The 22,524-nt window shown below is 39.3% G+C and overlaps 1 protein-coding gene and 1 long non-coding RNA gene across 2 annotated transcripts in view; one reads left to right on the forward strand and one right to left on the reverse strand.

The window, feature by feature from the left end:
- Positions 1-442: 442 nt before the first annotated feature.
- LOC124876295 (rho guanine nucleotide exchange factor TIAM1-like) overlaps positions 443-22,524 on the forward strand; it is an 84,788-nt gene continuing 62,706 nt past the window's right edge. The window contains exon 1 of the mRNA XM_047378948.1: positions 443-623. The gene's annotated coding sequence lies outside the window, so the exon portion shown is untranslated. The remainder of the gene's footprint in view (positions 624-22,524) is intronic.
- Positions 12,521-22,524, reverse strand: part of LOC124876298 — a 35,321-nt gene continuing 25,317 nt past the window's right edge. Inside the window, exon 2 of the long non-coding RNA XR_007040268.1 lies at positions 12,521-13,853. This is a non-coding gene — a long non-coding RNA (uncharacterized LOC124876298). The remainder of the gene's footprint in view (positions 13,854-22,524) is intronic.

The raw sequence follows: 22,524 nt of genomic DNA on the forward strand, positions 1-22,524 counted from the left end.
TACCCTTTTAATTTTTGCAATAAGATTCTTTTCATCCTTAACCTCTGGAAAGTATGGCTTTAGCTAAAGGAAGTGAATAAGCAAAACACTTTTCCAAGTTGCATAAGAAAACGGTTGCCACCCACTTACTACTCATCAGGCAGTGTTGCTGTGTTTTTTTGCATGTCAGTGCTTGTCTATTGTATCTTTCTTGTCTTTGTTTGTGCACAGAGCTTGAGGCCAGAAAGGCAGTAATTAAACAGAGGACTGGGACATCTAAAGGCTTAGAGGCAAAAACCAGGCACACATGCTGACAGTCAACTTGCCAAACCAAAGGAGGCGAGCAAGAAAAGCCAGCAAAGGAGGAAGGAGAGGAGGGCTGTATTGAGAGCATGAGAGAGAGAAGAGGGGGTGGGCCTAGACTCAGGCAGAGCACACACACCCTCCTACTCAGCCCACAGTCTGGTCTAGGCATGCAAGTGGCAGCATGTGGGAGAATGCGCTCCAGTGTGTAGAGTGAAACACTATGCCAGAGATGTCTCTCTGATGCAGGGATTTCCCTCTTTTCTCCTACTGGCTTTGCTTTGGTAACCACAGGGAATTAAGTGGGACACTCGCAGGAAACACAGGAAGCTTAAGTGAAGGTAAGGAGATGCTTTCCTTGTTTTAAGGATGCGTTGGGAGTTTTGAGAACTGAAACACAGAGACAGAGTTGTGGCGGGGTTTAAGGTAACTTGCTTCAGGCTGCTTCTGTGTAGAAAATGTAATAGATGTTGATGCTGATAAAAAAAAAAAAAAAAAAACAGAACAAGGCAAAGCTATGAGAAAGAATCCTCATGTGGGCATGTGATTTTTTTTTTTTTTTTTTAAGAGTAGGAGTGTGCAATGCACCATAACATGTAGAAGAAATATGTTCATTTTAGTAATCTACATACTTAAACTGTTCTGAAAGATTTGCCCTGCAAATGTGCTCAGAATGCCATCTTGCATGGGGCCATTGTGTGTTTTCTTGGTGTTAATGAAAGGACTTTATCAATCATTAATGCTCCCACCTGAAACCTTTCCTAGTTTCTTACATGAGCCAAGTCAGTGATAACAAAACGCCTTAACAGCCTCGCTGGACTGGCAACACCTGGCAATCCCAACTGCAAAGCTCAAAGGGCAAACAGTGCTGAATTCCTTAACTGTGCCTGTAGCTGATTGTTTGCTTCTTTTCATAAGAACTACAGATGTGAAATTATATCTGATAAAGAGCAATTACTCCCAACCCTGGATCAGAAAGAAGTATGTGGTGCTTAAAGCAATTATGGCCTGTCTAATGGTTGTTAAAGAGTTTGCTTTGCTTAGATGGTTTAAATAAGTATTCAAAACCTTCAGTCATGCAATCACAGGTTCAGAATTCAAAATGACAAAAGCGATAACCTAACGATGGATTTGGGTATATTAAATACAGCAGCTTACTTTAGATTAGAACAGGAAGGACTGCTTTGAAAAAGATTTATGAACTGTTTGTCTTGATGGGAAAGCTCTAAGCTCCTGAAAACTTTACAGTCAGCAACAGCAAACAAGACAGAATAGAATAAAGCTAAATTAAGGGAACTGGACATAAATTTCACCATCTCTTACTCCAGTTTGTACCAGAACGGACACTGGGTCAGAGTTTGGCAGAATGTATTGCTCCACATAAGAAGAAACTTATTTATGTGTCATATTCCTTGGTCTTTTGAAAAGAAAATTGCTAAACTGTACCATGTTTTAGGAATATAACTGAAATTAATAGAGGAAACCTTCAGCTTTCCATTTATTTAGAGACCTTTTGATCGGAGCTGGAATGTAAACTATTTATTCCCTGTTGTGTTTTTTGAGGTGCCTGGTTTAAAATAGTTGTGGCATGCTTATCCAGCAAATATTTAGGATGCAATGATACTTTTGTCATTCTAGGCACATGTATACATCAAAGTCCCTGAAATTAAAATCTAGACTAGGTGCAAAAGAATATAAAAACAGAAATAACTATAACAATACAGTGAATATTTATATATATATTCCTTTCTGCAACTTACTGCTTCATTTGCTGCCACAAGGAACTTGAATATTGGCAGGGTGTTTGGAGCAAGTGATCTGTGAAAGAATTTGTAGTAGTTGATTAAAAAAATGGTGTGTGTGTGTATGTCTCTGTGTGTGAGGATATCTTTACACCACTGACAAAGACTTTGCAAAAGCCAGAGGCAGCGAAAAGAGGGGGGAAGCCTGTCTTATCTTTCTCACTGATACGCATCCAGGTTTTTGTGTGTGTGTAAGTGTCCATTTATTTGGTGTCTGTTGAGGGCAAATACCTGTGTGTGGGTGTGTATGAGAATCAATTCAACCATGTGCTGTGTCTACAGTAAAGTAATAAAGTGTGTGTGTGTGAAAGCGTGAATAGAACTTTGTCAAGTCAGCCTTGTGGGTGCTTTTGTGCTGCTGTTGTATAGACTGATCTTGTTATGTGTCACCTCTCCAATGCATTAGTCTAGGGTTTAATTTCTTATAGTTACCACTGTAAAAACATTTCAATGGAGAATTTAAGATTTTGGACTGGATGTTCTGTAAAAACGTTATTAATAGTCAATATCTTACCGGCAATATGTAACTTTCTTAGTGTTTTTGTGTATCATAAATTCAGATCAGTTAGAACCAAAGGTTGAAGGTAACAGTCCAAGATGTACCAAGACCCAAAGGGGAGGTGGTGGTGCATCCTGTGCTATCCACATTTTATGGTTGCCACATTTCAATGTGAAAGATAAAAAAAATCACCACATTCATTATATTGATCATATGACAAATGTTACCCACCGGCGGTACTTTGGCAACCAATGACTTAAAGTAGTTTTCTTTTCTACTCGAAAACTGAAGTAAAAATGTACATGTAGGGGATCACTTAGAGTTGCTTTCGTATCATGGGTCACAATTCTCTGACTTGATGCAATCTGCTGGGTTTCCTTAAATAGAAAAACTTTTTATCCAATTTGAATAAATAACAGAATCTGACTGCACTGTTCAATGGTTAGGATTAATTGGAATGTATGTACCTGACTTTTGTGAAGTGCCTTGAGATGACATGTGTTGTGAATTGGCGCTATATAAATAAACTGAATTGAATTTGTAATGGTAAAATGGTTTGTTTATGGGTCCAAAACGGATGTAGGAAGGAACAAAATGGCAGCATGTTGGTATGTAACAGAGGTATGAATTGGTTTGGGGAAAAGCCATTGATGGTCTTTAGCAACTTACTTTTCACAAAATAAACATGCCTTACTCTACCTCTGATAGCCTCAAATGTTTCCTAATCACTAACACTATTTAAGACAACTCGGAATTAAAAGACAAGCCCACAATTAAATCAAATACGGGATGATTCCCTTTGTTTAAGGGACATGTAGCAACCCTGCCTCTATTTGTGTAAAAATCTTAAATACCACAGCAGTGTAAGTAAGTGCTATGCTATTGTTTTTCACAATGCTTTACTTTTTTCAGAAAGTGACTCTGACCAGAAACGCTTTTTACATTTTGGTTACCAGCCAATTTCTCTGTACATCTCTAGAGTTTACATAGCCTTTAAGGACATCTCTTTTCATTTTAACATCAGTCTCGACCCCCCAGGGTGAAGCTGATTTGCCATCAGCTTCACCCTCATAGTCCAACTAATTTGGATTTATACTAGATGAAGGCACAAAGATCTATCTGCTTATGACCTTTCAACATATATTTACTTTCACCTTTTTAAACTATTCATTTGGGTCTTTTAGGAGGACACGGAAACACAAAGACGTTGCTTTTTCAAATACAGTCCTCTCCCTAACCATAACCAAAAACTGAAAAAAGCTGAAAGAGGTTCTAGTTACTGGAGCAACATATTTTCGTTCTTTAAATAGCAGGTGTCATCCTCCACGTTATCATTACAGCAAACAGATGCACACGGCCACTAAATGAGTAGAGTTTTCTTCTTCATCTTTTGTAGCTAGTCCTAAAAATATATAAAGTAATGAAGCTCTACTTTTAGTCTTGTTTATGCAGTGATCTCCAACATGGATTAAACAATTCTCTACAAATGAATTCTGATTATCTTTATCACAACCGACAACCACCTAAAATCCTTCCCTTCTCTATTCACCCATAATGCCTAAATTACTCCTCACCTTGTGGCAAAGCTTACACAACTACAGGCATAACACATAAGACATGTTTTATTGCAGATGTGACAGGCAAGATAAAAAGAGGTTGATGCAATTACCATGAAAGAGGTGATCTCTTCTTCCTTTGTTTCTTCGCTCTTCCTCCGTCCCTTTCATTTTCTAAAAGTTGCCTCACTAATGCCTCATCCCTCGTCCTCAGTGGTGCACTAATTTCTGGTGTTGAGTAAATATGGGGCTTATGGAGTCCCCATTGCAACGGGGCTCTTTAAATGTTGTGTGTTTACCAGTGCGCCTGTCTAGTGTGTGTGTTCCTTTCTTGCACTCCCCCAGTTCTCTGCTGTTGTCACTGGAAGTCTAGTAGACAAATATTGCTGAAGTCTGTTTTGGAAAAACCATGACAGAACTGACAGCTGAAGGTGGAGGGAAACAGAACATGTTTTTCTTTCTCTTCTCTGGTTTCATGAAGTTTGTCTGCTGATCTTGTCACTGCAATGCACAAAAACTAAGTGAATCCCTCTGCTGTGCAGACTACATGTGAAGACGAGCGTTCTCAAGGTCTCTATATCCAAAGAGCTGTAATAGGTGGAAGACAAACATTTACTTTTGAGATTGCCATGCGTGACTGCCATCTCTGCTCAGGTTTAAGTAGTTTACATCAGTCATGCTGTATGCAGGGTTTCTACATATTTTCACCACAAAATTCCATGTTTTCAAACTCAAATTTCTAGATTTTTTTTCATGCAGTTTTTATCACATTCTACACATTTCTACACATATATTTACACTTAACCCTCCTGAATAGTTGTGTCTTATAATTTCTAGTTTTCACAAATAATGAAGCAACACACTGCTTAAAATGGCTTCCAATATTTGTTGTGTGGTAGAGCACCATTTTACCACTTTTGTGGAATTTGGGCTATTTGCTCTAATTCAAACTCTAACTCCTGAAAGTGTCAAATATCCTAAATTAAAAGCAGAAATTTCTTAAAAATAAAAGTTTAAGTGGATTGTCTGGAATTTTAGACCCAGTTGGAGGACCACAGGTCCAGTTCATCATGGATTTAAAGTTGTCAAGTCACCAACCAGGTAGTGCAACGCCTCTTTTTTGATTAATGAATATCAGTAAGTCAAAAACCAAAATACTGATGAGTAAAATGTTAAAATCAAAGTCTTATGTTGCAACTAAGAGGTAAGACATGTGAATTCAATATAAATCCATATTTAAACCAACAGCATTTATTAAGTATTACTAGACCTGTGTCCTCTCACAGTAGGAAAATCAAAACATTGTTTTTATCCTCAATTTTCCTTCTTCCACACTTATCCAGACTTGAAAAATTATGAATAGCAAGTCCCAGCCTTTTCCAGGCTTTTCAAGACCGTGTGGGAACCCCGTGTGTAGGCAGTGAGTGACAAATTGAAATTGTGTCACTTGGTAGGAAATCTATGCAATTCATGTTTATTTCTGTTTAGGTGTAGGCTTTCGTGTGAATGGAAAACCGTGCAGGACAAGACTTGCTAAATGAGTCGTTGAGAGCATTATGTCACACTGACGTTCCAGTTTACAGGTGCCCTCTTTGTAATGTCGCTCATCTGGTTGGACAGGAATGCTCCGGGTTAGAAGCTGGAAACATCAGGTGAAGAACGTTGTGACTTATCATCCACCTGATGAGGGAGGAAAAAGGGGCTTTGGCAGGGTCATAAGTTAGAGGAGCAAGAGGGGATGCCTGCAATTTAGGAAAGGGTCCATTTGGGGGTGGGGGTCTCAAAGCTGACATGAGCTAGCATCTGTCCTCATTCATTTCCTTCCTTTTGTCTTTTCTGCGCTTCTGCTGTGATGATTTGGGAGTTTTCTCCTTCCTTCCTTCCTTTGCTCCCACCCTCATTCTCTCTCTCTCTCTCTTATGCTCTTTTTTGCTTTTTATCTGCCTGAGTCTGTCGCTCCATCATATCTGCTATCCTCCCCTTTGGCATGACAGCTTTACCATCCCCGTCACGTCTATTATGTCTGATCAGTGTTGCGTTCAAGCCCACACATCAGCTCTGGTTGCCAACTGATGATGATGAAATGCTTTATACGCAATATTAGAAATTTGCCTTTAATGCCGTAAAGATGAAACGAGTATAAAATATGTGCAACACTACCTGCATGCAGCGTTTACTAGAGATAAGGGATGGGAATTGTATAATTTCTTGTTAGTGGGAAAATATTCAAGATCAGAATTGTGATTCTGGGGGTCTTTCTGCATGGAGTTTGCATGTTCTCCCTGTGCATGCGTGGGTTCTCACCGGGTACTCCGGCTTCCTCCCACAGTCCAAAGACATGTCTGTTAGGTTAATTGGTCACTCTAAATTGCCCTTAGGTGTATGAATGAGTGTGTGCATGGTTGTTTGTGTGTTGCCCTGCGATAGACTGGCGACTTGTCCAGGGTGTATCCTGCCTCTCGCCCATAGACTGCTGGAGATAGACACCAGCTCCCCCGCGACCCACTATGGAATAAGCAGTAGAAAATGACTGACTGACTGACTGACTGTGATTTTTTTATAATCTCCAAAATATTTTGTTCACTAAGTTATATTATATTATTATATTATGATATTATTGTAATGAAGAGCTTCATTACGTATGCTGGTACACTTAAAATGCTGTTTTGAATATTGTTGAAAGAACAAATTACACTGTGAAAGAGATTGGAGTATTTTATTCTTAGTTTGTGGGTGTTTTAGGCAGTTTCTTCTCAGCTGGTACTGATGATGACTTGTCCTGGTAAACAAACATAACAAATGGATAAAATACCAGTATTGTGACTAATCTTTGGAATGAAGTTTTGTCTCTTCCTCTGTAGGGCGTTTGGGCTAAAAGATTCCCTGGGGGCCTGAGCACCTTTTTAAAGGTTTCGGAAGAGACCATTATAAATTGAAGGGGAGGAGTTAACTATGCATTTTAGTGTTAAAGACTTAAGCCTAGGTACAGATTGTTTTAGAGATGTTTAGTAATAATGTTTGTTAAATAAAGTGATGTTTTAGCTATTTTGTATGTATGTTAGTGTATATGTTTGTTTCACCTGTCATGGTAGGTCTGTTAATGGGAGGGGCTATGAAAGGCTGCCGGTTAACAACCTCAGTGTGGCTGTAGCTGTGACTATGTGCGACCTGTGTAACAGGTCTCCTACGTGTATGTCTTCAGTGTTGGTGAATAAACACCCAGTGGGGTCCCCTTTTCTCTGCCTCAAGCCTCCTGCCTTAATCAGCTGCCAAGGGCCATTCTAACAATTATATTATATCAATATATTTAAAAATACATACTGTGTTATTTAGTAGTACAACTGCACTATTTAATGTAACTTGTGTTCTGAAGAAGTCTTTTGGATAAAAGGTAAGTTTGTGGGGCTCTGATCATAGTGACAGATGTATTGCCAAAAAGACTGTGATAAAGCTTTTACTGTTGCTTTTATTGGTCCTGCAAAAAATACCACAACATTTTGTTTTATTATTACAATTTTAAGTCATCTGAAGTTAGAAAAGTGATTTGTAATGACATCAAAGCTAACTGGGGCTATGGGGTGGGGTAGCCCCCACCCCATGTATTTTGTATATGGATATGTGTGTGTGTGTGTGTATATATATGTATATCTATACATACACATAAAGATGTTGGACAATGAAACTGAAACACCTGTCATTTTAGTGTGGGAGGTTTCATGGCTAAATTGGACCAGCCTGGTAGCCAGTCTTCATTGATTGCACATTGCACCAGTAAGAGCAGAGTGTGAAGGTTCAATTAGCAGGGTAAGAGCACAGTTTTGCTCAAAATATTGAAATGCACACAACATTATGGGTGACATACCAGAGTTCAAAAGAGGACAAATTGTTGGTGTACGTCTTGCTGGTGCATCTGTGACCAAGACAGCAAGTCTTTGTGATGTATCAAGAGCCATGGTATCCAGGGTAATGTCAGCATACCACCAAGAAGGACGAACCACATCCAACAGGATTAACTTTGGACGCAAGAGGAAGCTGTCTGAAAGGGATGTTCGGGTGCTAACCCGGATTGTATCCAAAAAACATAAAACCACGGCTGCCCAAATCACGGCAGAATTAAATGTGCACCTCAACTCTCCTGTTTCCACCAGAACTGTCTGTCAGGAGCTCCACAGGGTCAATATACACGGCCGGGTTGCTATAGCCAAACCTTTGGTCACTCATGTCAATGCCAAACGTCGGATTCAATGGTGCAAGGAGCGCAATTCTTGAGGTGTGGACAATGTGAAACTTGTTCTCTGATGAGTCCACCTTTACTGTTTTCCCCACATCCGGGAGAGTTACGGTGTGGAGAAGCCCCAAAGAAGCGTACCACCCAGACTGTTGCATGCCCAGAGTGAAGCATGGGGGTGGATCAGTGATGGTTTGGGCTGCCATATCATGGCATTCCCTTGGCCCAATCCTTGTGCTAGATGGGCGCGTCACTGCCAAGGACTACCGAACCATTCTTGAGGACCATGTGCATCCAATGGTTCAAACATTGTATCCTGAAGGCGGTGCCGTGTATCAGGATGACAATGCACCAATACAAACAGCAAGACTGGTGAAAGATTGGTTTGATGAACATGAAAGTGAAGTTGAACATCTCCCATGGCCTGCACAGTCACCAGATCTAAATATTATTGAGTCACTTTGGGGTGTTTTGGAGGAGCGAGTCAGGAAACGTTTACCTCCACCAGTATCACGTAGTGACCTGGCCACTATCCTGCAAGAAGAATGGCTTAAAATCCCTCTGACCACTGTGCAGGACTTGTATATGTCATTCCCAAGACAAATCGACGCTGTATTGGCCGCAAAAGGAGGCCCTACATCATACTAATAAATTATTGTGGTCTAAAACCAGGTCTTTCAGTTTCATTATCCAACCCCTGTATATATATGGGTGTGTGTGTGTGTCTGTCTGTGTGTGTGTGTACGTACATATATGTATATAACCTTTCATGAATCTGAAACCCAATGCATCCCCAGAACATCCAACAATACAACAATACTATTAAAAAGGTGTATGATATGATAAAGTGAGTGAAAGTTGGGTTTGACAGAAAAAGGAAACATGCGTGACCAGAAGACGAAGTTGTGTAAAAGACCTCAGAGCGAGAGTAGAAATATGTTTGTGTGTGAGGTGTTGAGAAAGCATTTAATAGAGGAATTAGAGCAGAGGTGCAAAGAGTGTCTTCTGAACATTGTGCTTTGTTTGCACTGGGGAGAGGTTGCACTCTTTGGATCTCCATTTGCTTTATCTGCCTGCAAATCCTTACACTCCTGACTTTTGGAGTCTCTTCCATCAAACATGAAACTGTGAAATTAAGACAAAGCAAACAGGCACCTTAGTCCCTGTCTGCCCTTTTCTCCTTTATACTTACAGAAAGTATACAGACTTGCCTGGCAATTTGGTGCACATAGTCACACTTCATGCTCCTGCTTTTTGACCTGGAAGTGATGCAGTGGGGCATTACAGGGCAGTCTCAAAAGGCTGTATGTGTATTTGTGTGTGCAAATATGCCTGTGAATTGCCATGTGTGGATGAAGGCTTGCGGGCAAAGCTGCATGCAATCTTTTGTTCTCTGGATTTTGTTTCTTTGGGGATAAAAGAAACCCCACATTGAGTGCTGTTTATAATTTCTAATACACTGTGTTGCTTTGTTATTGTCCTGCAGTGCAGAAACGATCAATGTGAATGTGTTTACATCTACACGATTGCGGTCATGCAGTCTTTGTCATCCCAGACTCCTCTCACATGTCAAAGAGTCGTGAGGAGCTTATATACAGGTCACTAATGCACTGAGAGGGTGGGCTCTGTTCACTGCAGCCACTCAGGGTCCAAATAATAACCCCCAGCTTGAGTCCACTCAAGAGATCAACTCCCAGGAAATATACCCCCTGACCTAGATCCAACCACTTCTACTAAAGGCACACAACATAAATGACATATATTGACATCTTGACTGGATTCTCCCTAGGCAGCAATGGGAAGACCCTTTTACATTCATCCAGTGCTGGTTTAAATGGGTGTCTGTGTCGTTTACAAAACTACCTGATTTGGTGGTACAACATATTTAATGTATGCTTGTTTAATAAGCAGACAGATTATGTACAGCTGATGTTCTTTTTTTGTTTGATTTAAATTAGAATATATTCCATCCTAGATAAAAACATGGCTGACTTTATAAATGTGGGATGGGTTCGAGGGATTATTTAAAGAAAATTAATTTATTCTCCATAAAGACATTTAAATCTTTGGTCTTTCCTGGTCTTTCTCTGGGATGTTGTAGGTAAAAAAGAAGGACCAGTATGGCAGATGTTTTTTAAGATTTGAAAGTGCAATTTTGCTAACTCTCGGTATACTTATATCAGTATCAGTAACCTTTCCAGCCCTAATACATACAATTTCACCAAAGACAACATTGTCGGATTGTACATTTCTACCTGCTGGAAAGTGCTAGATTTTCAATACCTCTTTGCAATAAAACTCAGTTTATAACTGACCAGTAAATATTTAAGAAATTAGTTAAATCAGTGTTTAATTCTGCACCACTGTTAAAAATAGCAGCTGTATGTCTGCTTATTATTATTTATTAAGTGCGAGCAGCTTAATTCATAACAGGGTTCTTAACCATTTATGTTCTTTATAGGGTTAATCTTACTGTGAAGCAGTGCTAGATTTACAACCAGTTTTCATTAAAGCCAAGTTATTGGTCATTGTACAGAACATCAGTGTTGATAATATAAAGTTTTTTGTTTTCCTGCCACAAAGGTTGCCATTTACTTTCTTTTGCTGCGCATTTGCTTCCTGAAAAGCAAATAAGACGAAACAGAACGTTTTGGACAAAAACAGAATATAGCAAAAAATATTGTCTGATCGACTGAATAAATGACTAAATAATAAGTTGAAATACACAAGAGCTTCTGCAAGAATTTTTAAAAGTTTTTATTTAATTCTACAGGTTGAAGTTCTGGTTGTGGGCTGTGTGACATAATGACTGGGGTGGATTAATAAAGAACATCAGTTTCACAGTCTGGGCGTAGGTCCTCTTTCATTCTCTGAATTTGTCACACCCTAATGCATGAGGACACTTCTTTGTTTTTATATGTGATGCAAAAATGAAGAGAGAGAAGAAAGGCGGGTCTGATGTGGAACGTGATGCAAATTGTCCCTGACTGAGACTCGTTTTATTTCACACTTTTAACATTAGGGCAGCTGTTTTTTCTGTCTGTAATTTGAGTGTTTTTGTTTAAAAAGGCTGGAATGTCCTGTATTATCTAGTCATCCATTTGTGAGGCTTAAACGCTGAGAAACAGCTGATGTATATTTGCCACATTCTCGCTGAACATTTCTTTCTCCCTTCGCTCCCTGCAGGACGTTGTCTTGTCTCTCTTTATAAGGGGGCACTCTGTTTGCAATTGCTGTTGTTGACTCAGCTGCATGGAGAAAACTTCCCCTTTCCTTATCCTGCTGTTCCCCTCCCCCACTTCCCCTCTGGACCTTCTCTGTGCCCATTTCTCTGCTGTTAACATGTTTCACAAGCTCACCAGCACCTTTTGTCAGATTCATTCACTGATGGCTTATTTTCCCTCTGTCACTCCTAAGCTGTCATTTTCTCTTCCTTCCACAAAGCCTCTCACTTGCCTCTTGACGAATGGGGATTTTCATGCCTCACTGGTAATCCTAATTAAGAAAGTGGTGGTTTATCTATTATTAACTTCCATTGCATGGCTCCAGGGGTGCATTCAAAATAGGTATACACTAATACTCACATATTGCAGTATAGTAAATGGTAAATGGACTGAACTTATATAGCGCTTTTCCAGTCATACAGACCGCTCAAAGCGCTTTACACTAGAGCCACATTCACCCAATTGCACTCACTAACGCTCACACATTCATACACCAATACGCAGATCGGTAGGCAACTTGAGGTTAAGTGCCTTGCCCAGGGGCACATCAACCTATGGCAGAAGGAAGCTGGAATCAAACCCACAACCTTCTGATTGCAAGACGACTACTCTTCCTACTGAGCCACAGTCGCCTCAAAAGTAGTGTTCATGATTATAATTCATCTTTGGTCCACTGTGTTTGGGAAACCAGACAAAGTTGCTGTCATTTAAAATAACTCAGGGTATGTTTAGAACCTTGATTTATACCAATATTTTTAACAGATTATATCAGTTTTGTTGTGCAGTTTTGTTCTGAGTTGTGCCACTTTTAGAACATAGGTTTAAGACTGATCTACTTTAAATGACGTTCAATTTAGATCAGTGTAAGTTACTACTCTAATTGAACAGACCTTGTTTTTTTTCCACAAAAACAACATAAATCAAAAGTATTACAAGCAGAACATTTTTTATTTTGTAATTAGAACATTTTGTAAGGTGATGAGTAGCTACACTATGTTAGCAGAAGCCCCGTCCTTGTGGAACTACTTCCAAAAACGGTATACACAAGTCCAGATCTGATTCTTTGCTTGTTAGTTTCCTTTTACATATAAAAGGCACACAACATGAGCCTGTTTTCACAATACTCCAAAATAGAAATGCTGTCTGATTTACGCAACAGGTGGTGCTTGAATTGGGTATCGAAGAAGTAGGACATGATCCAAAACTCTGCTGTGGTTGTGCAGCTGATTTGTAATTTTCTACCAACGAATTAAACGAATTTGTTAACTCACTTGTACAGTATATAATGTTTACAATTGATATAAAGCATTCACTATGTATTGCTGGCAGATATGCATAGATTTATTTTTTGGAACAAGATCTGAGGAGCCGAACAAATCAAACCATTGCAATTTCATGTCAGAGGTAGAATTGACTAAACTCTGCACAAAATAGGGCAACAACAATCATATAAAGTATCAAAAACACACAAAATGGTGATGTACAATAGTGATATGTGGGGGCATACATTCTACTTGGTAAAGTATAAAAATGCAATGTAGTGAACTGAGGGAAATTAAAGCCTAAACGTGAGTCCAATGGGTCAAACAACTACATTGCATTTTATTTCTTGGAATCAAATTTGCTAGTTTTATGCCTGTTAGAACAGTTTTATAAGTAATTAGCTTGTAGCTAGTCATTGTAGCTCCTAAACTTGATTAATGACAACAAACTGATAGGAAGCAGTTCAGGATAGTTTGTGTTGTACAATAAAGTATGGTTTATAATTAGAGATGCACTGATCAGAATTTTGTTTTTTAAAAGCTTGACTCTGCCGATAGCATTACATTTTTTTTCTAGCATTCCTGCTGTGAATGGTCAGGGTCAGAGGCAAAGCAGTCCCTTTGAAATAAAGTTTTTTTTTTTTTTAACAAAGACAAAATGATCATGAAGATGACATTTAAAACTGTCTTTAGCATCTTAGTGTGTGATTAGTCTGGTTAACAATACTATTATTACTAAAACAGCAATCTGCAACCATGTAAATATTTACCCTAACAGTGCTTTCACACCAAACAGTTGGAAAGCTTTGTACAATGCCAGAGTCCGGTTTCTGGAGCGGATTACTCCAGTGGGACCCCATCCCGGACACTGAAACAGACCAGAAAAACATACCCTGGCATGGTTTATCTGGACCCTGGAGCAGTTCGCTTGCAGTGTGAATGCCCGCTGGGCCAGGATTCCAAAAGCAGGAAGAGGAGATGTAACATAGGAGCAGTGCATCTGAATAGAAGAAGAAGAAGAAGTAGAGGATAAACAAAGTATGAGTGAGAATCCGAAGATAAAAGAGTTTGAAAATGTTTTGTGGGACTACATGGAGAAGTGAAGAGGTGCATGCATACAACTACATTTAAAAAAGACTATGTTTGCAACTCTGTACACTGTGATCAGTAGTTAACAAGACAGAATATCCAATATTTCCGCTCCTTAGGGTAGAGTTACCACCATAAACACATGAGTGAAAATCTCAAACACAAACATACAACGCAGGCAATACAGACCTGAGTAGTTCTCCCCTGATAGTCTCACAGTCGCTCCATCACTGACAACAAATCAAGCCCATTCACATGTCCCCCACTTTGAACTGACATGGCATCTATCTCTATCAGCCTCTGAGGACCTATCAGCCCCACCCCTCGTCTTTACCTCTCATGTTTCCTTCCACCTCAGCACTCAACATTCATTCATCTACCTGTGGCCCATCACTCGACTCCACCATCAACCCACTGAACTAACAGCCTCTCATCCCACTTTTAGCACCATCCTCTATTGTTGATTTGACTCTCATGCTTGCTTTCATCCCATCCCCCAGTTTCAACCTCCCACCTCTGCCTACCTTTGGTTCAACCCTCTATCCCTCTTTCTCACCCACTCAGCTGCCCTGTTATTTCACTCCCCCATGGGTTCACACAGACCCAAACTATTACCTGCCATTTTGACTCCATCTATTCCCATCTGTTTGGGTCAGGGTGGGTTCAGGGTGAAGAAAAATAGATTTATCTAATGTTTAAATTACATGGATATACCAAAACAACATAACTGCCTTGTTATTATGAAGTGGGCTACTTTTTACCTCCAAAGCACTTTTGAGCAGTCATGGGTCAGTAACTTTGTGCTGTCAGTTGCGAAAATACAACTTCCATCTCCCTTGATACCTGTTTAGTAGGATCAAATGGCAACTTTTGTGGTGTTGTCTTAAAACTCAAAGATAGAGAATGACAGAATGCAGGTGTGTGTGTAATCAGGGGTTAATGTGGACCAGTTGTGGCAGAGAGAAAGCGGGGAAGCTGAGGGAAGGGCACTGATAAACATGAATAGAGCTGAACTGAGGGACAAAGAACACCTTAATGGCAATAATAGACACAGGGAAAATAACAGAATGAGCCAAGACCACAAAAACATAATATACAAAAAGGAAATGATAAAAATAACACAAACAAAAGAAACTAAAACCCAAACACTAGCGGATCATGACAAGAATAGGTTAATTTAAAATTTGTATGTTATTTGTTTCAATCTAAAGGTTGCAGGACACCAGCCCCCACACTGAAAATTTAAATACATCAGTGAATAACAGCTTTATATATATATATATATATATATATATATATATATATATATATATAAAATATATAGGTCAGGTCAATGCCACACAGAGTTCTAGCAGCAGACACATCTCTAGAACAACTGTAAAGAGGAGACTGTGTGAATCAGGCCTTCATGGTAAAATAGCTGCTAGGAAACCACTGCTGAGGACAGGCAACAAGCAGAAGAGACTTGTTTGGGCTAAAGAACACAAGGAATGGACATTAGACCAGTGGAAATCTGTGCTTTGGTCTGATGAGTCCAAGTTTGAGATCTTTGGTTCCAACCAACGTGTCTTTGTGCGGCGCAGAAGAGGTGAACGGATGGACTCTACATGCCTGGTTCCCACCATGAAGCATGGAGGAGGAGGTGTGATGGTGTGGGGTTGCTTTGCTGTTGACACTGTTGGGGATTTATTCAAAATTGAAGGCATACTGAACCAGCATGGCTACCACAGCATCTTGCAGCGGCATGCTATTCCATCCGGTTTGCATTTAGTTGGACCATCATTTATTTTTCAACAGGACAATGACCCCAAACACACCTCCAGGCTGTGTAAGGGCTATTTGACCAAGAAGGAGAGTGATGGGGTGCTGCGCCAGATGACCTGGCCTCCACAGTCACCGGACCTGAACCTAATTGAGATGGTTTGGGGTGAGCTGGACGCAGAGTGAAGGCAAAAACTATGTATGTATATAATTTAATTTGGGGCCCACCTCCAGTTATTTATATATACACATATATACATATATATATATATATATACATATACATATAAATATATACATATACATATATATATATATATATATATATATATATATATACATGATGCTTGATTTAGTTTGATAATGGTGATATTTAAATAAATACGACTCATTTTAATATATAATGGATTAGTATGCTTGCTCCTTAAACACTATGGCATCGACCATAAGTATGTGCATAAGCTCCTTTTTGAGTGTTTTAATGAACTTTTACCATGATGGATGAATCTCCTTTTGTTCTGTCATCATATGACAGATAAGCAACAGATCAGGGCAACTCTTTGCTCTAGAAACGTGTCTTGGATTTCATGGGATCCGAACGTCTGAAATAGTATGAAGCAAAACAGTAGTGCTTTTTAAACGGGGACTGTGAAAAACTGTGGAATTCCTTGAAACCGAAACTTGGATCGTCTATGCATTATTTCACAAAGTTACAAAGTGATGCATTGTACTCCCAGGTTTCTTTTTATTCCTACACATCCAGGTACTCGTCTTTCCAAGACAGTGCTTCTGGTGTTACCAGTTAAATAAAAAGTACATTAACCGTCTTGTCCCAACCCATGTAGATTATTAAACAACTTTCCTTTTTCTGCTGCTGTGATTTCAGCAAATCACCACATGAATATTCAGTTGACTGATTCTGATGGCTTATGAGACAATTGGATGTGCAATCACAACTTCATGAGGAAATGCTTGTTGATTGAGTAATGGTGGAAGCAGTAGAAGATTTATTAATATTTAACAACATCAAATTGTATTTTTTCATCTACCATTTAGCCTGCTGACGGATAAAGCAGAACTGCAAAGATTTAGTCCAGGCTGACATTCCCTGATCTTGACCTTGACCTCATTGTGTGTAAGATCCTGCTGTTAAAGTATACATCTTCAGCACTTAGTTACGGGGTATTTGCATCTCAGAATTCTCACAGGGACTTCTGGTAGTTCATGCTCTGCTCTGCAGCAGCAGCGACCGAGTTAAACATTAAAAGCTACACACACTCATTGACTCTCTTGGGCATCTCACTCAATAAAGGGCTTGTGGAAGGACCCGTCTTCTTTAAAATATGGTAATCCCAGAATGCAGCAAGCTGCAGAGAAACTCAGCTAGACTCTGAGTTAAGAAGCGTAAGACGTAAGCTGCTAGAGAGGCAAAAGACAGTGTTTAATGAGGTTACTGACACTTGAGGAGTCAACTGGAGTAAAATGACTGGCAGTTTAATTTAATTGCATCTTTTTGCACTTACTTGGTCCTGAGTTGCCACACTGACCTAAAATCTAAAATGTGTTTTGGATTTTTCAGTTTGCAGATGATGTGCTGCACTACCAGCTATTTCATCCTGTCTGTTGTCTTTAACCTTGTACTTTCTTTTTTTGGCAATGCATGTGTTTTGTTTAACAAACTGTTCTTCACTAAATCTCTGTTTGGTCATGGCAAATAAAGGGGCTCAGAGAAATAAGACAATCCTCTCCGTCTACTTAACATTGTCATTTTAATGCCTTGGCTCAAAATGAAAGAGCTCCTTAAGGAAATAAATGATATTTTATCTTTAACCAGTTTGAACAAATTGTTTGATTTAAGAAGCTGCTGAGACTTGTGCTTGAAAGCACATTGTATATATGTCTGTGTGTGTGCGTTAAAGCTAAAAATGGGGGGTAGTGGCACGTGCCTTGTCAGATCCCGTCAGGATGAATAAGAAGCTAATCTCGGTCTTCCAGGGAATTCTGTGTCTCAGACAGATTTCTCTCAGAGGATCTGTGGGAGTGCAGTGGAGTGTTGCCTCCCATAGCTACAATGGGATGTTTTCAGTGCCTATCTGACTCCTGTCTGTGCATTAGATAAATGCACTTCCTCCTCAAAACATGAACAATGCACCCAGGTGTATGCCCAAAAGCAGGTGCTCATTTTTTTGAAGTCCCAGAGTCTTTTTATTTATTCTTTATCTATTTTGAACACCAGCATCTCTATATTTACACACCATTACCAGTGTTCTCGTTAAATTTAAAAGGAAACTTGCTTGATTCCAGTCTTGCAAGTGTGTACAGGTGTATTTTGGAAGAAGCATAGACAAATAAGATGCTTTGATAAACAAAACATTTTGCGACATTTCCGATTCTGTACTGTACGAACTTAGATGAGTTTTCTCCATCTAGAAATATTCTGTAGAAGGGGAATGTAAAAGATGAGGCTGAAAGGCTCAGGAAAATGAATGCAGTGACTTTGTTATTGGCTGTAAGGCTTGATAAGGGACGATTAAGGTGTTTTCTCGCAGCAGCCCTAAATATTAGCAGACAACATTAAACATTTTTGTTGTAAGTGCTTATGCTGTAAGACTCAACATTACCAATAAGCGTAACAGGAAGCCTTTATACGGTCATGTTCAATGAATTACAATAGACGCTCCGATGAGGCTCATCAGAATAAAAGTGTCTTTTAAAATAACAACCTTTAAGCAGGTATTAAACATACTTTTCAAGAAGCCCACATTTCTGTATGAAATGTATTAAATGTCGTGTTTTTATTAGCTGTGAGGAGAAAATCATCAGTTTGAGATTCTCACAGTGTGATAACTTTGTGTGAAAATACCATTGTTTCATGATATCTTGTGTTATTACTACTGCCACATTAACATCATAAGACGTTGATTGCCACAGTAATATTTATGTAATGCATCCCACATATTGTTCTTTTGTAGTGGACTTAATGCTAATGTTTGAAATAATCACAAGTTCAACTTTGTGCTAGTTTCCAAGTAAATGTTCCCATTGCACACAATATTGTATTTTGTTGCTGCTCTGCTATGTACAGAATAACACTGGGAGTCAAACAAGCTAATGTTGAATAGTTAATTAGTCTGGCAGGTAGCCAGACAGCAGTTGGCTGCTTAGCAGACATACCAATCTTAGCTTGCCAGCTGTAATTTCAAACAGCTTTAACTTAGTAATAGTGAGAGGTGGTGCTCCTTTTGCTTGCCTGACTGTCCATGTTTGTTGCGACCAAAAAATATTTCCAGACAGCCAAGTTAATCTCTCTACTAATTTTGGGCAGACTCTCTGACATCATTAGCAGGAATCTAACAAGTAGGAGCAGTAGGCAGGAAAAAGGGGGATGGGGGGTTGGAGGGGTTTAAAACTTCACTAACCGGCCAGTGCCTAATTGATATTAACAGCTAGCAGTCGACAGAACTATTTTAAACTTTTTAAAATTTGTTTATATGACTGTGACTTTGGTAAAGAATATGAAACAAATCACTTAGCTAATTGTTATGAAAGTTGATGGAGTTATTAAATGTAGATGGGTTTACAGTACAACTGCTAAATTGAGCGTTTGCCTTGGTGTTCAAAGAGTTCTCTAAATCCACAAATATGCTTTAAATGAAAAATGTGTCAGCTTCATTTTGATGCTCTGATAAAAGGGCTAATCTTATACGTTTCTAAAATAAATAAAACCAATAGAATGTATATGCTTGAAAACTTTGCAGCTTTAAAATACTTTAAATAACAAACTACATTTAATCAGTGTTACTCGTATTTACTCAGCAAAGATGTTCTGGATGTTGTTCTTTCTTCTGTCTGTTTTTCTTGGTAACAGCATATTGTGACCCAGGTGAATAACAGAAGGTCAGCCTCAAATTGCTGTTTCAACACAGAGCAGCAATTTAATATAGTAAATCTACAATAATGTCCTGACAATCCTCAGCTGGACATAAGTAGCTTTATCATTTGCTGCTAAGCATATACATTATCTGACCTGATACATCCAGCCAAAGTCATGTAAGCAGGTTGCTATAGTGCTATGCTAACATTAGCACATTTGCTTTCTGTTGTGATATTACTCTTAAACTTAGTGTTTTGTTTTAAACATTGAAAATTGATTAACCAGTGTTTCAGGTGCTCTTTGCGCAGCTCCCTCTCATACACTGAACGCTTTCAACTGATACCAGTCAGTGGCAGGAAAAGCGGGTCACATGACACAGACAGCCAGAAGGTCATGGCAGCCAATACAGTCTCACTTTTACTGTGGACATAGTTGTAAAGGGTAAAACAAATTACTGTACCAAAAGAGAAAACCTAGATTTTTATGTGTATAGGTTGTAATACAGTTATACTAGCTATCATTTACAAGGGCCATGATCTTGACCCCAAACTGATACCTGAGAATTGATTGGGACATGCATAATTGAAGTTAAATTTGCGATGATTTTAAGCCAAAGCAATATTGTATAAACAATACACAGAAGACTTTGTTGCTGTGTTGTGTAATATTAGATAAAACAAGAGTCTGATTACAATGGCCATGTCATAGCGCAGTCTGTGCTGCGAGAGGCTCATAAAAAAAGATAGAAGACATGTTTTGTTTTACCTCAATCATGCACATACAGTAGCACATCCAAGCCATGTGCGGTTTGAGCCTGCAGAGCTGAGATGTGTCATGTCAGGGTGGAGCTGAGAGAGACAGGTGGAGAGATAAAAAGGCTTTCGGGCGGGGTGGGGGTGTGGGGGGGGGGGGGGGGGGGGGGGGGGGGGTGTTTAGGTGTGCCTGATCTGTGGCTGTTCTGACAAGCTTTTGGTATTTTTCCAAAGAGTGTGAGTACATGTATGTGAGTACCTGCTCAGGTTTCCCCCTGGATTGTGCAGGTGTGGGTGTGTTGCATTGCATCCCAGTACATGCAGCTTGAAAATAATCTGCCTGCCTGGGTGTCTGTGCTCAGGTGCGTGATAGATGTGAAAGCGTATAGGCGTTGATGATTCTTTAATGAAACCATCATGTTGTGGCAATAAGAGCCAGACAGCTCCAGCACAGCAGTGCTTTTTGACACCTCCTGCCTCAGTTGGATGCTCTGCTTCATCCTTGTTATTCACTCTCCTTTCAAGAACTTGGTTACTGATAAAATCTGCAAATAAAAGTCAAATATAAACTTTAAAATGAAGTGAAACGTGCTGTAGTTGCGTGTTTAAAAAGTGTTCTCCCAACTCTTCTTTGTCTCCTATCGATGTGTCAGTTTGTATACCCATCCCTGAGTGAACTCGTCTGCATGATAATGATGCTGTGGCTGCTGTTGCGCAAGCCATTGTGCTGATACACTCCCTCGATGTGTTAATATACTGCGAGAAATGAGAGGCTGAGAGAAAGAGAGCGAATAATTATCTTTCCCCTTTTGTCTCGACTCCTTCAATTAAGCCCAAAGAGAGGCAGACAGAGCACATGTCTACTTATCCACTTAAACCTCAACAACAATAGGTCCCCCCAGTTTCTCTCTTGTTATCTCTCCATCTTCTCTTGCACCACTTTCTCTTCTCATCTCTCCATAATAAAATTCTTTTTTCAGGGCTGTACCCCAATATTTTTCCTCTCCCTCATCATCCTCCCTCCTAGTACAATTTGCCTACAGCATTGTTTCACCTTTCCACGCTGTGAGGGTTTAGCAGAAAGATTCCCTCCTCTCCTTGTTACCCCTCCTCTCCACTTCTCATGCCTTGCTTCAGGGCATAAGGAGAGGAACAACGCAGAGACTAAACATTTTAGTTTGCACATAGCCAGAGAAAAGAAAACACTTTGATTTCCCCTGTGTGGGCCTAGACAGGGTTTATTTGTTGTTTCCTTGGCCTGTGCATGATTTTTTTTTTTACTTTCCCCTCACTAAACTGAGAAACAAATTTAACTATATGGATTTGCAACAGTGATAAAAATCCATTTTAACTGCCATTAGCTCTAAAACTTAAATAAACACTTGCTAAAATTGTATTTGTTTTATGGTGCGCTTCCAGCCTTTCAGCCTCTAAGCACTATCTGTCTTTGCATAAATCATTAGCATCATGTAATTTAGTTATTTTTAGAGGGGGGGTGGACAACATGTGGGTTGACTTCATCAGAACAGATGAAACAGAAGAGAGATGAGAAACAAAGGGCAAAGTCAGAGGAAGAGGAGGAGAGATCTCAGGGTCGAAGCTGAGCTTATATAAGTACTTCTCACAGGCAGGGTGAAATGTGTTAAAGTGGCAAAGCTGAATCAGATAAATGTACATACAGTTCTTTGTAAATAGGGCTGAAACAATTAATGGGATTAACTGTGATTATCGATTATTGAAATAATCGTCAACTAATTTAGTAATCTGATAATCGTTAACTGGAGTTTACAGACTCTAAAACATGCTATGTGCTGAAAAAATAATCCACTCAGAGCAATAATTAGGCAAAAATTTTTCAAAAAATATATACATTTTGCATTTAAGATGAAAAACCTTCTCTGTCTGTAAATATACTTTATCTAGAACTCCTCAAGTGACATAGCGTTAGCTTCACCTTGAGTCAAATTCTGTAAAAAATCTTCTATTAAGCACCTTTTGTTATACAATTATTAATTGATTAATTGAAAAAATAGTCGACAGATAAAGCGATTGGCAAAATAATTGTTAGTTGCAGCCCTACTTGCAAACTCATCACACCCCATTTTGCCACCTTACAACTTCAGTGTATTTAATTGAGATTCAATGTGTTCAACACAAACTAGTCTAACTGTCAAGCGGAAAGAAAATAATAGGCA

The sequence above is a fragment of the Girardinichthys multiradiatus genome, chromosome 11, assembly GCF_021462225.1.
Source record: "Girardinichthys multiradiatus isolate DD_20200921_A chromosome 11, DD_fGirMul_XY1, whole genome shotgun sequence".
Taxonomy (NCBI): Eukaryota; Metazoa; Chordata; class Actinopteri; order Cyprinodontiformes; family Goodeidae; genus Girardinichthys; species Girardinichthys multiradiatus.